The sequence below is a fragment of the Lytechinus variegatus genome, chromosome 19 (genome assembly GCF_018143015.1).
Source record: "Lytechinus variegatus isolate NC3 chromosome 19, Lvar_3.0, whole genome shotgun sequence".
Lineage (NCBI taxonomy): Eukaryota > Metazoa > Echinodermata > Echinoidea > Temnopleuroida > Toxopneustidae > Lytechinus > Lytechinus variegatus.
This window is the reverse complement of record NC_054758.1, coordinates 15,413,387-15,432,500: the sequence shown is the minus strand read 5'-3', so window position 1 is coordinate 15,432,500 and position 19,114 is coordinate 15,413,387. Positions and strand designations below refer to the sequence as shown.

The following is a 19,114-nucleotide window of genomic DNA, read 5'->3' as shown; positions in this document are numbered from 1 at the left end:
GTTTGAACGAGTCGAGACGCTTCAATAACATCACGATTTTTTTATAAAACGCATTGTGGACAACTTTGGATAATTACAAATTATGAAACGTTGACCGATAAGTCTATATAGTGACAGTGAATGTGAATACTGTTGACCTTAATAGTTCTATGGGTCAATAGTGACATTGACTTCTTTATCAAATACAACGTGTAAATCTTTTTTTTTAAATTTACAATTGGTCAAATAACCGCGAAATCACGGTATATATAGTTGGTTTGAATGCTAATGACCATGATGACCGCACCCTATTGTACAGGTACTGTCTGATGACGTCACATATGTCAATTGTTACGCAGTCAGGCTGTCACTTTCCGCAAGACGGAATAATGAAAAAAAAAGCTTCTTAAAAAAAGGAAATAGACTTCGAAACAAAAATAGGAGATACGGTCTTGGATCTGCACTGTCTCGGGGGCTTTAATGAAGTGGGCCACTTGAGAAATGATCACCTATTCCCTTATTTTATTTTACTTTTTTCGGTGCATACTCTTAAAGGGGATTTTTTTTGGGTAAAAATAGCAGAAAAAATGATAAAAAATATTGGTGAGGGTTTGATGAACACCAATTAAACCTCACACTGTAAAAACTGTGGTGTTTAAACTGACACCAATTGGTGTTAATAGAGGACCACACCCTGAGGTGTTAAAATAACACCCTAGAGATTGAACATAACACCAAAGAGTGTAAATGTAACAACCATAGGTGTTGTAATAACACCTACAGGTGTAAAACTAACACCACCAATTTAACACCGGTGTAAAATAACTGGTGTGGTCCTATATACACCGGTTAACACCACAGTTTTTGCTGTGCATGAAAGTTGTTAGAATACAGTTTTTGATTTGTGACGTCATAAAGGAGCGGCTGTTCCATTTGTTATGTAATATAAAATGTATTATCATTTTGAATGGTTCGTGATGACTATTTTTTTATTTTATGAGCGCGTGTGAAATGATTTGTGTATTGATTACTGAAGGTACAATAGAAAAACCGTTTTCTATTTTCTGAGAAAATGACATTTCATTAATTTCTAGAACACTATCTGAAGGAGAGCTGCTCGTATATGATGTCACAAATTAAAAAAAAAATAATAAAATTCTAATAATTTGTTTTATTCTTTGATGGATTTTCCTCAAGCCATCGCCAATATTTGTTATTATTTTCATTTCTGTTATTTTTACAATTAGGTTTTTGTCAGGATAACCCTTTAATAATACAATAATATTGGGAAAGTGAAGGATAACATGCTGACCGGATCGACATATCCAATTGAATTGAATGTGTTTCTTGAGAAGAAAAGTGATATTTATTGAAAAAAAATCGACTCTTCGATTTCAGGGATTTGAAGTGGCTTTCTGTGACGATATGACGTCACTATCATCGAAAGATAGAAACATAGACATGAATAAACTATTTGATCAAAAGTAAATTCTCGTACTGAAATATAGGCATTCTTTGCATTTGGCTTGTGTGTGTTTTTTTTTCTTGTATGTCTTATTACAGTCATATATCGGTATTTTTTCTCCAAATAAGGCGGAAGAAGAAAATTAATATATACAGCCAAAAAAAAAATCAAGATCACTTCGAATTTTGTATGCATCAATATTTGTATGTAGTTTTATGATTATATACTCAGATTACTTTAATGCTAAGAAATACTGAACACTATACCACGAATTATGTTAATTAAGAATAAAAAGAATATATACGACGTTTCAAAATACCAATGCATTTTCCTATTACATATCATCGTATACAGGGAGGGGGGGGGGGGGGAGGAGTGCAGTGAAGTTATATTACACATTAATGTCTAAAATTCATACTTCATTTTCACAAGTCATCAAACTCTGTGACTGGGGGACAATGCCCTTTGAAATAAAACTATACTTTTATGTCCTAAATTCATGATTTATTTCACAGTTTACGGGTTGTTTCGTGGTAGAATCATATATTTCAATACTCTGATCGATATATGATTTTCAACAGAGGATGTGACATAAATGTTAAATCAATCCTATTTTCGCATGCTTTAACGATAAAAACGGAGCTCAAGGCACGTAGCGTTTTAGGCATTAGAACTTGGAAGTATTCCAAGTTCCTGATTTCATGATAAAGTGGAAATGTGACCAGAGTATAACATTAGTTAGAAGAGGCTTATATTTCTTCATCCTCGATCAAACAGAAGTTTTGTTTACCACATTCCTCACTGAAGTTCAAACCTGTTTTTATTATATACCAGTGTACATATAGAGGACGTTGTACATATAGAGGACGTCAGCCACTATTACTGATTAACCTAGACGTAAAATGTTTCCTAGGAATTGGTTATATACCAGCTTGGCGTTGACCAGCAAAAGCTGTCCTGTCGAGTTCCTACGTAATTGAAAACAGAAAAATGACCACACCGGTCATTTTAGTCTGGTGTTGACCAGTGTCCTTAGATGAATAAACAAGACATTTTAATTTGAGGTTGGCCAGTTTACATAGAGGGGTACACCAGACATTTTACTCTGGTGTTGAACAATGTACATAGAGGACTACGCCAGACATTTTAATCTGGTGTTGACCGGTGTACATAGAAGACTACACCCACTAGCGTACCTAAGGGGAGGGGGCAGACGAGTCACAACCCATGCAAGGGACGTATCCCTCCCCCTGACGAGTCACAACTGATCCATGACGAGCCACAAGTGGCCCCTTCCTTTTAACTTGAAGACCTTTCTTTCTTTCTTTTTTTGCTTGTCATTTTTTTTCTGGTGCGAAATGTCCTTATATGCGGTTGAAGACCTTTTTTTGTTTTTGGCGGACGAATTTGACCCCCCCCCCTTTGGAAAATCCTACATACGGCACTGACTACACCAGACATTTTACTCTGGTGTTGACCAGTGTACATGGAGGACTACACCAGTCATTTTAATCTGGTGTAGACCAGTGTACATAGAGGATTACACAAGACATTTTAATCTCGTGTTGACCAGTGTACATAGATGACTACACCAGTCATTTTACTCTGGTGTTGACCAGTGTACATAGATGACTACACCAGTCATTTTACTCTGGTATTGACCAGTGTACATAGATGACTACACCAGTCATTTTAATCTGGTGTTGACCAGTGTACATAGATGACTACACCAGTCATTTTACTCTGGTGTTGACCAGTGTACATAGATGACTACACCAGTCATTTTACTCTGGTGTTGACCAGTGTATAAAGAGAAATACGCCAGTAATTTTAATCTGGTGTTCACCAGTGTCCATAGAAAACTACACCAGTCCTTTTAATCTGGCGTTGACCAGTTTACATAGAGGACTACACCAATAATTTTACTGTTTAGCTTGAAATACAGGTCCAGGACTATCTAACCCAAGCAACTTGAGAATGTAATAAAAAATGTATGTTTATAGGGTTTTTTTTTGCCCCTGTAACTTCAAATTCCTCGACATACGACAACTGTGGAGTGTCGAGTTTCTAGGATAAAAGGAAACCAAACTTTAACACTGTTTCCATTAAACCAGGATCAAAAGGATTCATATCCCATTCAATGTTCAAATAGTTCTATTGTTATGTTCTGGATTACTATTTTTTTCAACTCCACCACCATAAATTTCCACGTACATGTAGGACTAAGAATGTTATATTGCCTTTCGGTCATGCAGTATATGGTGTCACAAGTAGGTCACAAGTTTGAATGGTTTCGAAGGTGGAATAATGCCTATTGAATAAGAATAACTATATTGGGTCACACATCAGGCGCGGAACCAGGGGTGGGGGGGGGGGGTCACGTGCCCCCCCCCCCACCCTTAAGAAAAAATAAAATTCGTATTGTAAAATTGTCATTGAACCGAGGTGTGCCCCCTCTTTTGAAATTGAAGACCCCTTTTTTTTCTTTATAGGTTTAAAACTCTTTTCTGGCTTGTCAAAATTTTCCTCCGAAAAATGTCCCCCCCCCCCTTGGAAAATCCTGGATCCGCCCCTGACATATCAAATGAAAAGAAATGATCTGTGTGCTATTCAGATGACAAAAGACCGAAGTCCATGCGCAAATATATCTCCTAGGGGTATTTTCATTTAATATTTGATATTTATTGCTAGCGTATTCTGGAAATTTGAGCTTATCGACATTTACGACTTACATTGTGGAAAATGGTTCGTTGGGGTAGGGCGGTAAGACATTGTACCAAAATGCCAAATTAAAAAAAAACTAAGAGGAAGAAGAAAATTAAGAGAGAAAGCCGAAGGGAAAGGGGGTGGAGTATAGAAAATGGTGAAAGAAAAATGACAAGACAAGCTCCACTTTTTTTCAAAAACCGTGTACAAAAACGCAAAAAATGATCAAACGATTGTGAATTTTTTTGCATGGTCAGCCACGGCCCCCCACTTTGAAAATCATTCCGCGGCCCCTGTATTTTTTACAATGAGATGGGAAACGAATAATATTTAGCTTGAAAAAGAAAGTCCAGTAGAAAAAACGTGGCCTTCTTACCCAATCTAACGAGCTAACCTGTACATGTAATATTGAAAAAATATATCTTCACAGGGGGTCGTATGTGTCTCCATTAACTTTAAACCTCTCTTACAATAGTTGTCTGGAGCAGGCGCGGATCCAGGGGGGGTAGCACAGGGGGTACGTGCCCTCCCCTTATGAGAAGCAACATAAAAAATTTGTAATGTAAAAATGCCCTGAAAACAGAGGTATTCCCCCTCTTTTAAAATTGAAGACCTTTTATTTTTTTTTTTTTTTTTTTTTAAATTCTTTTAATTTTCTATTTTTTGCTTTTAATTTATTTTGGGTACGAAATACCCTTTATTTGTGGTTGAAGACCTTTTTTTCTTTTTTGTTGCTTGTTCCTTTGAAAAATCTGCCGCCCCCCCCCCCCTGGAAAATCCTGGATCCGCCCCTGGTCTGGAGCCGTGTTTCTTTGTGGCATAGGGTCCATGCTTGCATAAAAAGAAAACGAAACCTTTACCTTTTTCCCCATTAACCGAGCATTCATAGGATTCATATGCCTTTCAGTGTTCAAATAGTTCTATTGTTATGTTCTGGATTAGCATATTTTTTTCAACTCCACAACCATAATTTTTTTGCACGTACGACTCGGAATGTTAGGCCAATACAGCATTGCCGTTAAGTCACGAAATAAACTCAGACGGTGTCAGAAACGGGTCACACTTTCGAGGATATTTCGATAGAAACGCATTAAGATGGCAACCATTTGAGTCACATGACCTTTTAAAAAAAAGTACAAAAGTAGTAATCAGGGTACTTTTCTGGCGGAAAAAAGTCTATGTAAAAGTCCACGCGCAAATATATCCCAGGGGTATTTTCATTTAATATAATATTTATAGTGTAGCGTATTCTGAAAATATAACCCAATCAAAATTTACAAAAAGCATTATGAAAAAAGTATCAAACCATAATGCCAAAAACGTGAATATGAAAGAGAAAATTAAAATTAAAAGTACAAAGGAAGGGGGGAAAGAGGAAGAACTAGAAAATGAAGAAGGAAGCCAATAAGAGGAAAAGGGGTGTAGAAAATAGTGGAAGATAATGAGAAGAAAGGAGAGGGTGGAGGAAGAGAAGATGAAACGGTTCCATGACATTTGCTCCGACGACAACTGCTCCGATGGAAAATCTGTGAGCAGCTGATTTAAAAAATTCTCAAACCAAGATGAAACATGTGTACAAGTGCATGTATCAGAACTAATAAACCCTGAAAACAACCATTATTGAGAATGAAAAGCTAAAACTACAAGGCAAACCCCGATTTTGTAAATAGGCGTCTTATAGACACCTAAATAGTACACATAAGTGTATGTGATGAAATTAAGATGGTGTTTCCGGTCACTTTATATTTCAATTTTTGAAGCACTAAATAACTATTTTCTATCGCAATTTTTTCTGGGCTTCATTTTTTTTAACATATCACAGACACAGGTGACAAGTGTGACCTTCTAGCTCAGATTTTTTTTAAAAGTCAAACCAATGTTAACCAATCACTTTAAGCGAAACACAAAACGTAACCTCAAAAACTAAATAAACCCTAATCCTGATCTTGAAATTATTCTGACGCAAAAACTCTATTACAATCCTTCCTCTAACCCTATGCCTTCAGGGGCCCGTTGCAGAAAGAGTTGCAATCAATCGCAACTCTAAAAATCATGCCCAACTTGATTTTCAACCAATCAACAGCGTGCATTTTGGGACTTGCGATTGATTTTTTGACTTGCGTTTAAACGCAACTCTTTCTGCAACGGACCCCTGATATATTTGGACCGGAGCAATTGTCGCAGGAGCAAATGTCGTGTCGCCGATGAAACTACATTTTAATCCGGGATAAAAAAAATGCGGTGATATTTTGTCCGAAAAGGCTCGACACCCCCCCCCCCAAAGGGTAATCGCCCAAAATGAAGGAATTTACAGGATGCACCATTCCTTTTTTCTCCAAATTTTACGACGGGGTGCGCCCGTCTTTCTGACAATATTTGTTTTGATTTTGGATGAAATTCAATAGAAGACGACTCAAAGAGCATCATGCAAAAATATTTGTAACAACACGCTCCCTTTATTAAATGTTGACAGGATGTGTTATTTATAAATCTTAAGTTATGTTCATCCAGGAAGGGGGGGGGGGCACAAGGGGTACGTGTCCCCCCCCCCTTTTGCGAAGCAAAATTAAAAACTATTAATGCAAAAATACCATGAAAACAGAGGTGTGACCCGCCCCTTTTTGAACTTGAAGACCTTTTTTTGCTTGTCAATTTTTTTTCGCGGAAAAAATATTCTCCGAAAAATTTGCCCCCTCCCCCCTTGGAAAATCCTGGCTCCCCCCTGTGTTCATCGTTTCTTGTAACATTGACGAAAATGATGGATGAAGTGATTTGGGGAAAAGAAAAGGTAATTGATTGCATTGCATTTTTTTTTTCATTTCAAAATTCAACAGAAATTTACAATGTAAGGCAATAAACGAAAAAGGGGAACCAACTGGAAAGCAAAGCTTGTTATCATGGGTTCCTGCAGTTAATAACTGATACTTTTTTCAGTGAAATCGTAATTAACAAGGTTAGATTTTGAAAAAAAAAACAGACCGAATTTCGAATAGATGTAATTGGAAATCAAACGCGGAACCTGGGGAGGGCATACATTCTCGCCCCCATTTTTTAACAATCAGTTTAATTTCTTGCTTTACAAAAAAAAATCAACATTTTTTAAGGCAAATGACACACGAGAGCGGTGATAACCACTGTCTTAATACCACCCCCCCTTTTTTTTAGTAAGCGCACTCCCTGGTCAAATCCTGAAAAAATATTCAGTCCATGATTATCATTCATATTCACGTGACGTACCAAAGGGAACTTGGTTATTATTACCCTATAGAGCTGCCCTTATAATAATTCACTACTTGTAACGCACCCCTCCCCAGTTTTTATGGGGGAGGGGGCTGATTTTTCGAATGAAGCCCTCAGTCATCGATACCCCTGCCTTCAGTTTTTTTTAGCGCACTGAATTATTATTACCCTAGAGCTGGCAATGTTAGAACTAACCATTTGTATCGCATGCCACCCTTTTATAAAGGGGGGGGGGGCTATTTTTTCGGAAGAAGCCCCTTGTCAAGTGTCAACCATCATTGCCCATGCCTTGAACGTTTATGCGCAATGAGTGAAGTCCGGATTCGCAACACAAGTGCATCGCGCGCCGACCTCGTGAATTTGACAACAGCATGGCAATGTGAATATATTATATTCACTTGCACGTCTGGGCTTGCACCATAATACTATCGACACTTCACAGAAAACAGATGCAATTTTGTCACCGTGGGCAATCAATTAAACCTGTGATTTTGGAAAGATCTCTTTCAGTGTTTGATTTGGATATTTCATATTTCATGTGTGTTTGAGTTAAACCAGTGGATAAACGACTGATTACATATTGACACCATCTGATCGCTCGGAGGGAGGATCCAATTTTTGAAGTGAGTATCGTTGGTTTATTTCCCAGCCATCCTCCTTACTCCTTTAAAGTAAAGGAGTAATTTGAAAAAAAAAAACTTGGTTTGGTTTAGATTGGCCCATGGGCTTCGCATTGCCAATTGCATTGTCAGACCCCGTCATCAGTACGAAGATTTCTTAATTTGAAAAATCTTCCCCCCCCCAAAAAAGAAGGGAATTAAGAAATAGAAGAAACGGGGAGAGCTGTTTTTTTTTGGGGGGGGGGGTGGGGGTTGGGGTAAATTGTGTTCTCTTCAATTCTGTCTTTAGATGTGCATTATGTATGGAGGTTGATGGGGACCCCAAATATTTGGAGAGGGGAGGGGTTGGCGAGTTTTAGTTATCACTTGAGTTCGCTTCTGATATGCCCATATAGTCAGCGGGGCACATGTATCACCGCTTTCCTTTCCCCCCCTCCAAAAAAAAGGCCGGGGGAAATGGAAATATGACGTCGACCCCGAAATATATAATTAAATAGTATGTATCTACGTCAATGTATAAAAAAAATTGGCAGGGGGGGGCTGAAAGTAAGTTATTTACTCAATTATGACATTTTTAAAATAGAAAAACAGCGTAAATCATCATGATCAATATTTTTGTCATAGTGTGCCCGGACAATATTTTGTGCTATTTAATCTGCGTAAAGTTCATGGCTTCCGTTCTGACCAATCAGATGCGTAGAATTTCGACACACGGTATTTAGCAATATCATATTCCAAGACAATTCGCGTGTTACAGCATGACTTTTATGTGACATGTTCCAACCAGCTGGTGCTAATCACATAAGCTTGTAATACTGACTAGATACATTTCCACCTGTCCACAAAGACATTCGGGAGTTTAAAATTAAAAAAATAAGAAAAAATAAAAATGCCTGCCCTTAATTGAGCAGATACTTGCCCAAAATTGATCATTTCTGAAAAGATGAAATAGCACATGGGGAGTGGCGGTAGTAGAAACAAATAATCCTGGTCCCGCGGCTCCCGCCCCCGTACTCCACCCCTTCCCCCATTTAATTATAGCCGCCTCAACCCTTCCGAAGACCCCCCCCCCCCGCCATCCCCCAAGAACGCCCTGCAGTATAAGCCTACATTACCGCAAACAAGAGAGTTTGACCTTGGCAATGAACATAATGAATACGCGATATCGACCCTTTGCTATGGAAAGGTCAGCTATGCGCATAATTGGTCCATTTTTATCGATTTCCCTCCGCTGAGAAAATGGGAGAAAAAGTCATCTCCATTGGATAATTATTTCTTAAAGGTATTGTTTAACTTTGTGAGCAGCCGATTTAAAAAAATCTCAAACCAAGATGAAACATGTGTACAAGTGCATGTATTAGAACTAATAAACCCTGAAAACAACCATTATTGAGAATGAAAGCTAAAACTACGAGGCAAACCCCGATTTTGTAAATAAGCGTCTTATAGACGCCTAAGTAGTACACATAACTGTATGGGATGAAATTAAGATGGTGTTTCCGGTCGCTTTATATTTCAATTTTTGAAGCACTAAATAATGATTTTCGAACGCATTTTTTTTCAGGGCTTCATTTTTGTAACATATCACAGACACAGGTGACAAGTGTGACCTTCAAGCTCAGATTTTCTAAAAGTCAAACCAATGTTACCAATCACTTTAATCCATGGTTTGGTAGGAATTGTGTGTATACGCATGAGCTTCTCCAGAGCCTCGGGGGGGGGGGGATGCCACTTACATTTAATTGGGTCTTTTTCAAGATAGGGCCCGTTACGTACACGTAACGTAATAATGGTGTAAAAAAACACAAAAATAATGAAAAAAGAGTATCTATTTTCGATAGGAAAGCTACGTGTTTAGGGTAAAATGTGCGAGGGTAAACAAAATTAAGAGTGAAATGTTTATCAAGGATGTTGTTTTTTGCCCCAACAGTTAACACTGCGTGTTTAGAGTATGATTTGTGCGAGATGTAGGAGGTGGGGCCGTACTAAACCCAATGATGTAGGTAAAGTAAATGTAAAACCGACTACCGTGACATAACAAAACAATAAAAAATATCACTGTACTTGTTTAGGGGTTCAATTCAGGGAATACTTGCCAAGGGTATCGTCTTGTTTCCAATACTTGTTAAGGGTAGGGTTACACACGCCAACACTTGTTAAGGGGTGCATTTTCAGAATATGGAAAATATGTGTTCAGGGTACTTTTCGAGACCCCATGGTCGCGTATATGGTATCTTCGTGTCAATGGAAGTCCCCCCCCCCCCCGGTCCAGAGCAGAGAACGGGAATATGAACATTGATCTATGCGAAGAGAAATCATACCCCGCCCGACGTTCCTTTTAATCGATTTCATGACACTTGCGCCATTATAAGGGTGCACACGGGGTAATGCATCAGATTCCCATTCCCTCACGCGTTAAATTGTATAGCTCAGAAAAAAAGGCACTGGCGCTGTACAAGTTTGCGTCCTTTCAGCTTTATTTATTCAGTGTCTGGAAGGAATCCATATTTCTACAACGTACATCGAAGGCTTTCTCAATAGCAGCTCGTAAAAAAAAATATGAAAGAATAAGTTCTACAGATTGCGCAGTGTCTGGGATAAATTCACATTCACGATGTACATAAAAAACAAGTTACCCCAAATCGAAGCTCGTAAAAAACAAAGAATTAAGTTCTACAGATTCATTTGTTAAGTGTCTGGGGATCACAATTAACAAGCTACATGAAAAGGTACCTATTTAAGTTGGGGGCTTTCTCGGTCGGAGCTCGTAAAAAAAAAACAAAAAAACAAAAACATGATATTACACAGGCGGGGTCCCACTACCAGTCAGCCTCTTGTCGAGACAATTGGCGGCTGCTCCTTGTCGATTACTCTCTGTTTGAAAGGCGAGTGTCAGAACCACTAGACCTCGACGCGCCCACATTCGAATGACCGATTATTGTCCAAAAAACAATGGCTACTATAAAGTGGTTGTCTTATGGTGCAATTAAAAATAAGGTTGACGACCGCATGCCATCTACGATCTTTACATATCAAATCTTAATATGATCTGAAAGGTATAAATTGCCGATTCGTCTACTGTCAACTCGTTCACTCACCACACGGTCTGCTTTTTAGGTGATCTGTCGAGACAGATCACCTCTTAATTTCGTCATAAATTTCTTAATTTCTTTTTAATGGCCACATATTTGTCGCCAGGATATCTCAAATTTGACTATGTCAATTTCATCGAATTTCATGTCAGCTATAGGATCTGTCATGGAAACGCCAAAATAAGCTTTTCAAGGTCATCAAGTCATGATGACGTCATCTAGACGCCATTTTGTAAAATCACATTATCATACATATCTCCCATTATCAATTATAAAAAAATAACAATATTTACATCACATCAACTTCAGGTCAAGGGTCAACTGTTCATGTCATCAAAGGTTACCTGAAGGTCACGACGCGCGCATCAAAATCTTAAAATGCTCAAAATCACTTTTTGACCAGAGTAGGTTTCAGGTCATTTTAAACATTTCAAAAATTTACGCGCACACACGCATGCGCGTGGGTTTCTGCGCGTAACGCCTAATGCAACGCAAAAACACCGTTCTTTTATATAGCATTGCATTGATGATATAATTCTGAGCAATTTAATACCTTGATCCACCTTCTACGACCATTAATAACGAAATTATCACCCGTTAAAAATTTGCAGCACGTGTGCGCGCGAGTTCTCACTATAGGCCATATGGGCAAAATACATGCCTATTGAAAATTCACTTAACTGTAGCTCTTTAAAGAGAAATTCCAGTAGTTGCAGTAAACACTGATTTCATGAGAAAGTCTGTAAAACAAGGCTTAATTGTCAGAATATCATCGAGGATCTAGATCTGGTACAGTTACATTAACTGAACTTTATGAAATCTTGAAATCTACGCTGAAAAATGTTCACACTGAAAATCCCTAACACAGAGAAGCGCACGTGGGACAACGTATAGTTATTGCTTAGAGCGTCGGGCCCGACGCTCTACCCGAATCCTGTGCTTATTTCTTCCAGAATCCTTTGGCACATGCGTTTTATTTATACAAACAGACACTTTGGTGGTCATTTCATTGGATTCTGTACGAACTCATTTTGATATCGTTACCAAAACTAGCATTTACCTTTAAATAGTCCCCAATTTTTTTCTTCATATATCGATAGAGTATGAGTTGTAGATTTGATGTCATGTCAACATTGTCCCTAGATTTGATCATGACGTCATCAAAATCGCGCCTAAGCTGAAAATGTCATTTCTTTCAAAAATGACGTCATCAAATTTATGCAAATTTGATTATAACTCCGTAAATATTGATCATTTTTCGCCCAGTTTTCTCTATGATGCAGTTTAGAATGTACTTATTCTCTTAAGTGAACATAAATTTTCATTTTGAAAAACGCATCATGGTGTAAAACAGCGATGAAAAGAGGCATGTCATTTTTCCTCATTTTGCGTGTAATCTCTGTGGGACATGACATTTTCTCAAAACTACATTCCTCTATTTAGTGAGCTATATCTCAATTTATCTTGTTAGTTATCCCTGAGCTTTAAAAATGTTGTAGCTGAGATTCTTAGCTTTCGGGGAGTATTGCCTTCATTTTTCGATCAGATGCCGGGATCATGCCCGTTTTTCGCTTGCAAAATTGGATTTGGAATTCTCAAATTTGCTTACGTGTAATCTCTATGAGAACGTAAAATCCCTTTCGGGAATATCGTGGCTAAATGGATAACGCACTTGACTTGCGACCTCGGGGGCGCAGGTTCGAGTCCTGGGGTAAACTAGTCCTTTGCCAGGACTGTTCTACTTTTCAGTTACGTTGTTGATCAATAACACAATCTTCGACCTCTACGCCCGAAATGAAAACAGCCGCACGATTTCCTACCATCATCATTGGTGAAGGGCACACATGAGTAATACAGACCCCCATTCACTCACGTGTTATATCATAGCTCATCAAAAAATCATTAAAAATCAATCCCTCGATAGATTTTGCTTTAATTCACTGACATTAGTCACAATTAACAGTGCATTAAGACTTGATATGTTAATCAGGTACTTGCCCAGCTCAATCAAAAGTTAAATGGCCTGAAATAAGACTAACCATAATTTCGGCCAGTTCATCGCCAGAAAAACCAGAACTGCATTGTGGGTAATAATGATTAAAATGAAATACAAAAATGCAGTCTAGCCTTCCCAAACGCCTTGATTATGAAAGAGTATGAACATAGCATTATGTCTATCGTTTTTCTTTTGATATACAAACATTTGATCTATTTTTAATGAATTATTTTAATCAACAAAGTCATGTGATCTTTACTTACGCCTGTCCGGCATGCATTGCGCGCAGATGAATTACACTCGTGTGCCCTGAAGGGCGTGAAGAGGGGATAGCGCGATCACTGGGGAAGGCCCGCAGGGGATGGAGAATAAAGCAAATGGAGAGCAATAACAAGTACACCGACGTCTAGAATCTAGACTAGGGGTAAACCAGATGATTTTTTTCCATTTCTTTTTACCACCTCGTACATGATCCTTCATTACAATTAAAAGGTATGAAAGTTAAAATTTAGCAAGATAAAACAGATTATAATTACTTTTTTCACATCACATGTATTGCAATTATATTAAAGCGAACCTTTTCCCAGTGCTTTATCATCTCCCGTCTTTCACACGTATTCCATCCATAATGAACATTCCGTTGTCCTATCATGAAGATCATATTGATCTGCATGAACACGATGATAATGATCATGATGGCGAGAATATGGACAGAACACCTAATTCGTCCGCATGACGAATTAAATTCTAGTATCTAGTCTAATGCTATTTCGTCCATCAACATTTCATCTTACAACCATTTGGTCCATCAACCATTTGGTCCAATCATCACTTCGTCTAATCGCCATTTCGTCTATTACCATTTCGTCTTGTAACCAGTTGGTCTAATATCCATTTCATTTTCGTTCATTTTGCACAATTTAAAACTTAGTCCAATGAGACCAAATCAATGTTATATGGAATAAATGGCTATTGCACCAATTGGCTATTAGACGGAATGGCATTAGATTAAAATAATGAAAGTAAATCATGTGGTGAGTGGACGAACTGATGGTAGACCCAATGATAGTAGACGAGTTGGCAATCGGACGAATTGGCATTAGACGAATCGGAAAGAAACCATATGAAAGGAGCAGCCGACGCCCCATTGACCCCCCCCCCCCCCTCTGCGTCGTGAATTGACCTGTCAAGCCACTTCAGGGTCCAATAGTGTTCCAAAAAATAAAGAAGTATGGTTTTATATTTAATACAAGAACATGCATGTGATATCTGGCACGATAGCTCGTTGGAAAATGGCACTAAACACGCCTGAAATAAAAGCACCCCCACCAAAAAAAGAAATATTTTAAAGAATCAGGGGTGTTTCACAAAGATTTAAGTATGACTTAGAGTCGCACTTAAATGTCTAGTTGCGCGCAGTATAAAAGGCATGACAGCATAGGTCAGATCCAACGAACGTAGAGGGCAGCAACACACAAGCGTGTTGCTCTAAGGAAGGTCAACTCCGCTCGAATTTTGTGACCACTCTAAAAAATAAGGGGGACTTTTCGGAAATTTGTCGAGTTGATTTTTTTTTTCATTTGTTAATTTTTAATATTTTTAATGAACAATTATTAGGTCGGTTATTCTAGGTAGAAATATTACAAATATTACTTTTATTTTTAAAGAAATTATTTAGCTTAAATAATCATGATTTTGACATTTTTTCTCATTTTGGAATATTAAGTCTATGACGAGGATACCTCTTATCTCTTATTTTCCTCTGCTGAATTTCGCTGCACCACTAATAAATGCATAGCAACCACCGTAATAATCGAGGTCAATTTTCTGGCCTGGGTGCGCCGAGTCTGGGCCGGTCGCGTAGCTACTAGTAACGTTGATGATGCGCTGGGGCTTCAGTCGACTCGTCTTAGATCTTCTAGCAACATACACAATGACGTCTAATTTGCCTGGTCTGATTTGAAGTGCAATTGCTTCAGGGCTGATGTTTATCAACGATGATTGTTCAAGGTCAGATTTCAAATTTTAAATTGCATTTTACTTTTAAGTCTATAAATCTTCATACAAGGCGCCGAATCCCCGAAATCCGGGTCTAAATTTCAACTTCGAGTCCGAGACTATGGACGGCGAAAAAAAACTCATGCATCGGATGCATTGCATTGGCTGCGCGCTGCGCTGCAGCTGAGCTGCACAGCCAGGCGCTGCATGGCGTCGCGTCGAAGGTCGATAATCATTGAGCAACCAAACTTCCAAAGGCAAAGCCAAAGCCAAATTAAAGCTTGAATAAACGGCCACCTATTCACATTTTCCCTGGTTTTCTTCAATAATTTCTAAGAAAAATCAGCCAATTCTGGGAAATTGATTGCAATGTTACATCGTTTGCAGAGTGCCATCATCGTTTTGCGTTAGACTTAACCTTAGTTATACTTAGATCTAGGCCTAGACTAGAAGAAATGGGAGCTAGATAGATTTTACACCATCTTAATTTATGATTTTGGGCAGAAAGTAGATTTGATTGACAGCATCCATATCTTAATTTGACCATTGATTCTGTGCAATCAAAGACTTTTACATAATTTGTTTGCCATATTGCAAGAATTGGTAAATTTTCCTGGGCCTGCATGGCCTGGGCTTGGCTGGCAGAACACGTATTTTTTGGAGAAATTTCGAAAGTGAAAGAGCAAAGTGACTGCATGAGCTCGTCGTGATTTTATTTTTATGCATTTTCTAACTGAATTTTAAAGATTTCATGCCTAACGGTAAGGCCTAACGGTAACTTTTCAACCATTAAATCTTCTAGTTCTAGATCTAGACTTTACCCTGTAGGCATTTAACGGACTTAAAAAAATCATAACTAGCGGCTAGCCCATGCAGGCTGGCCTTAATTGAACCAAACTTAGCTTGCATGGACCAACCCTCAAATGGTCTAGATTTAGGCGTCCTATACTATAAAGACAATGTGGAATTCATCTGTTTTGAGTTTATTATTATTTTAGTATTTTTTATTGTCTCATACCAACAAGTCGTGCTAGATCTATATATATTCTAGATCTACTTAGATATCCAGTGTGGAACAACATCTTCAACAAACAGATCGAGACTGGTCAGAGCATTTGTCTAGTTAGACAAATAAAGTTACATGTAGATCTTTAGACTTGAGTCTATCGATCAACTAGACAGGAATAACCGTCGTTTCTGGGGATTTATTCAACAATTTCTGACATTTTACTATAATCTCCATCGGTGAGTGAGCCAGCGCAGTTCAGCAGAGCAACCAAAATACAGAGACTGAAGCTTTTGGTTTATCGATCAACATGATCAAGATCTAGGTTAGATGTAGACTTCACTTATTACTGATTGGAATGTATTTCTAAATTTATAAGTTTTGGGGAAAATGGTGAAAAGAAATGATAACATACTACTGATAGATACGTGAATTATTTTTTTAATACCCATTGGCATTGCTGCCCGGCTGCTCTAATAAATAAATAAATAAATGAGTCACGGCCTATATGGACTGCAGATAAATGCTGATCGACGCCTAGCAGAACAAGTACCAGTGCTAGACTAGGGGGTTGAAATCTAAGCAGACGACGGAGCATAATGTAGCTTATGCATAGAATGATGATGGGTTCAGCGAAGAGCCCAGAGAAAATAAGGGGGACATATTCAATCCCGAAATGCTTTGCGAGTGGTCACAAAATCGTCTCGGCGCAAATCACCTAATTCAGCCGTCTGGTGAAATCGCTGATAACAACAATCACCGATTTGGTAATGATTTTAGTTTCCTGAAACTTGCATTTGTAAAGTTTTAAATATCAAAGTATGTTTTCATATTTATGTATATCCTTCAACATATTTTTTAATGTTATCTTTGATATCGTTGTAGTCATATTCTTTCATATTCGTTTCTTGATCACTACTAATTTGTTGTTGTATTTGATCGGCATTTGATTTCGTTGTCATGAACAATAAAATATGCGCGCAGCTCAGTTGCATGCGCGTATCGAGTTGACCTTCCTTAGAGCAACACGCTTGTGTGTTGCTGCCCTCTACGTTCGTTGGTCAGATCGTGCCAAGAGGACGCGCACTACTGCGTATTGATCAATAAGATTGCGCGTTGCACATCATGTACGCGTCGACCTTTAAGCGCGACCTAAGTCATACTTAAATCTTTGTGAAACACCCCCCAGGGGCCTGTTGCATAAAACTTTTTTCCTGAGAAAACTCTGGTAAAAACTGAAAACTAAGGTTAGTCTGATTTCTGCCATTGACTTTAACACAGGGCAAAAACTCCGGTAAAAACAACCTGAGTTTTCTCAGGTAAAAAGTTTTATGCAACGGGCCCCTGGTGTCTTAAACCACTCGGCCTGGGGATCTCAACCGTTGCTTCATCTGTACTATGGGCGGAGACAGGGGCGGATCCAGGATTTTCCAAGGGGGGGGGGCAATTTTTTCGGAGGAAAATTTGATAAGCAAAAAAAAAACAAAGTTTCAACCACAAATTAAGGATATTTCGTACCCGAAAAAATTGACAAGCCCCCCCCCCCCAAACCCCCACAGATTAAGGATATTTCGTACCCGAAAAAAATGTTTACAAAAAAGTCTTCAATTTCAAAAGAGGGGCAAGCCTCTGTTTTAATGGCATTTTTACATTACAAATTTAAATTTGCTTATCATGAGGGGGGTGGGGGCACGTGCCGGCTGTGCCCCTACCCCCGGATCCGCCAGTGGGTGGAGAACAGAAACTGATCCTTTATCTCTTAAAAACTGTCGACCGACTCTACTGAGTACTTTTTTCCAGCGATATCAATAAAACAAGAAGTGGCTTTTTTTAATCCGGTCGCCAGCGACATGCCAGATTGCAGATCCCTACATTCTTATTCAAGATTAGCCGGATTAATCGATCATGTTAATCCTCTGCGCTAGCTTTCATTAATCCACGAGGACGTATCGGATGTAAAACGGTAGGTGAAAATAGGTCTAATCGATTCTGAATAAGGAGACATATTTAATGCAATTATATATTTCAATATGGTAAAAAAAATGTATTTCATAATTTAGGGGTTGCATCGACCAATGCACACGTGTGCCTCTCCTAATATTGAAGGAAAAGAAATAGCCCTGGCAAAGTTCGCAATAATTGGGCCAATAAATCTAGTAGACTTCACCTCAATTCCCCTTTCCTTTCATTATATCAAGGTAACTAAAATGCAACATTTTACGGTTTCTGTCTGGGTTTAGGGCTCCTTTTGAATGTCTCTTTTCTTCTTTTTCTCTTCTTTTTTTCTCCGGCTTTCCACCCTCTAATCCAGTGTTGCATTGTGCGAGATAATTCATACGTAACAATGCTCTCACCAGTTTCAGTTCACACATGTACAGACATTTTGTCTCGACATCTACGCTAATCCCCCTGTTAGATATTGTCGTATACTGTCTGTTAAATCATGATAAACGACCGCAATACATCGCAAAACTTGTATCAATTTTCTGACTTCAGCTTATCTGTAATACTTCATAAACACTCAATCACGTTTTAAAAAGAGATCATAAACACAATCAATACAAAGGTTATCGCTTGAATTAAAATGTAACATTTAACGCAGAGGAGTTTAGCCTGTGGAAATATCCAATTCAGCTTTTTAACACTTTTGAACACTCGACACAATTCATTAACACTTATGATTATACAAGTTTCTTCTACAGTTTTGTAATTGGGAGTATTGAACACTTTAATCCTTGAGCACCTTGGCAGTCGCGTAATGAACAAAAATAAATGAGGGGCAGAACGTGGCTCAGTATTGGGTAATATTTATGAGAAGTCGCGATGTCGAGAAGCGAGCAAGATATTTTGACAATTTTTACTTAAAAGTTTAGTTTTGCGATTGGTTTTGACATACAATCAATGTCATATTTCACTCCTCTTCTTTCCTTTTTTTCTACTCTGATTTATCTTGGTCCTGAAACTTTGAATAAGAAGGGGGGGGGGTCCCTAAGCCCCACCCCTATCTACATG

At 38.4% G+C, this 19,114-nt stretch overlaps 1 protein-coding gene across 1 annotated transcript in view; it reads left to right on the top strand.

The window, feature by feature from the left end:
- Nucleotides 1-7,730: 7,730 nt before the first annotated feature.
- The window catches only part of LOC121406013 (thialysine N-epsilon-acetyltransferase-like), a 33,305-nt gene continuing 21,921 nt past the window's right edge, over nucleotides 7,731-19,114 (top strand). The window contains exon 1 of the mRNA XM_041597013.1: nucleotides 7,731-8,013. The gene's annotated coding sequence lies outside the window, so the exon portion shown is untranslated. The remainder of the gene's footprint in view (nucleotides 8,014-19,114) is intronic.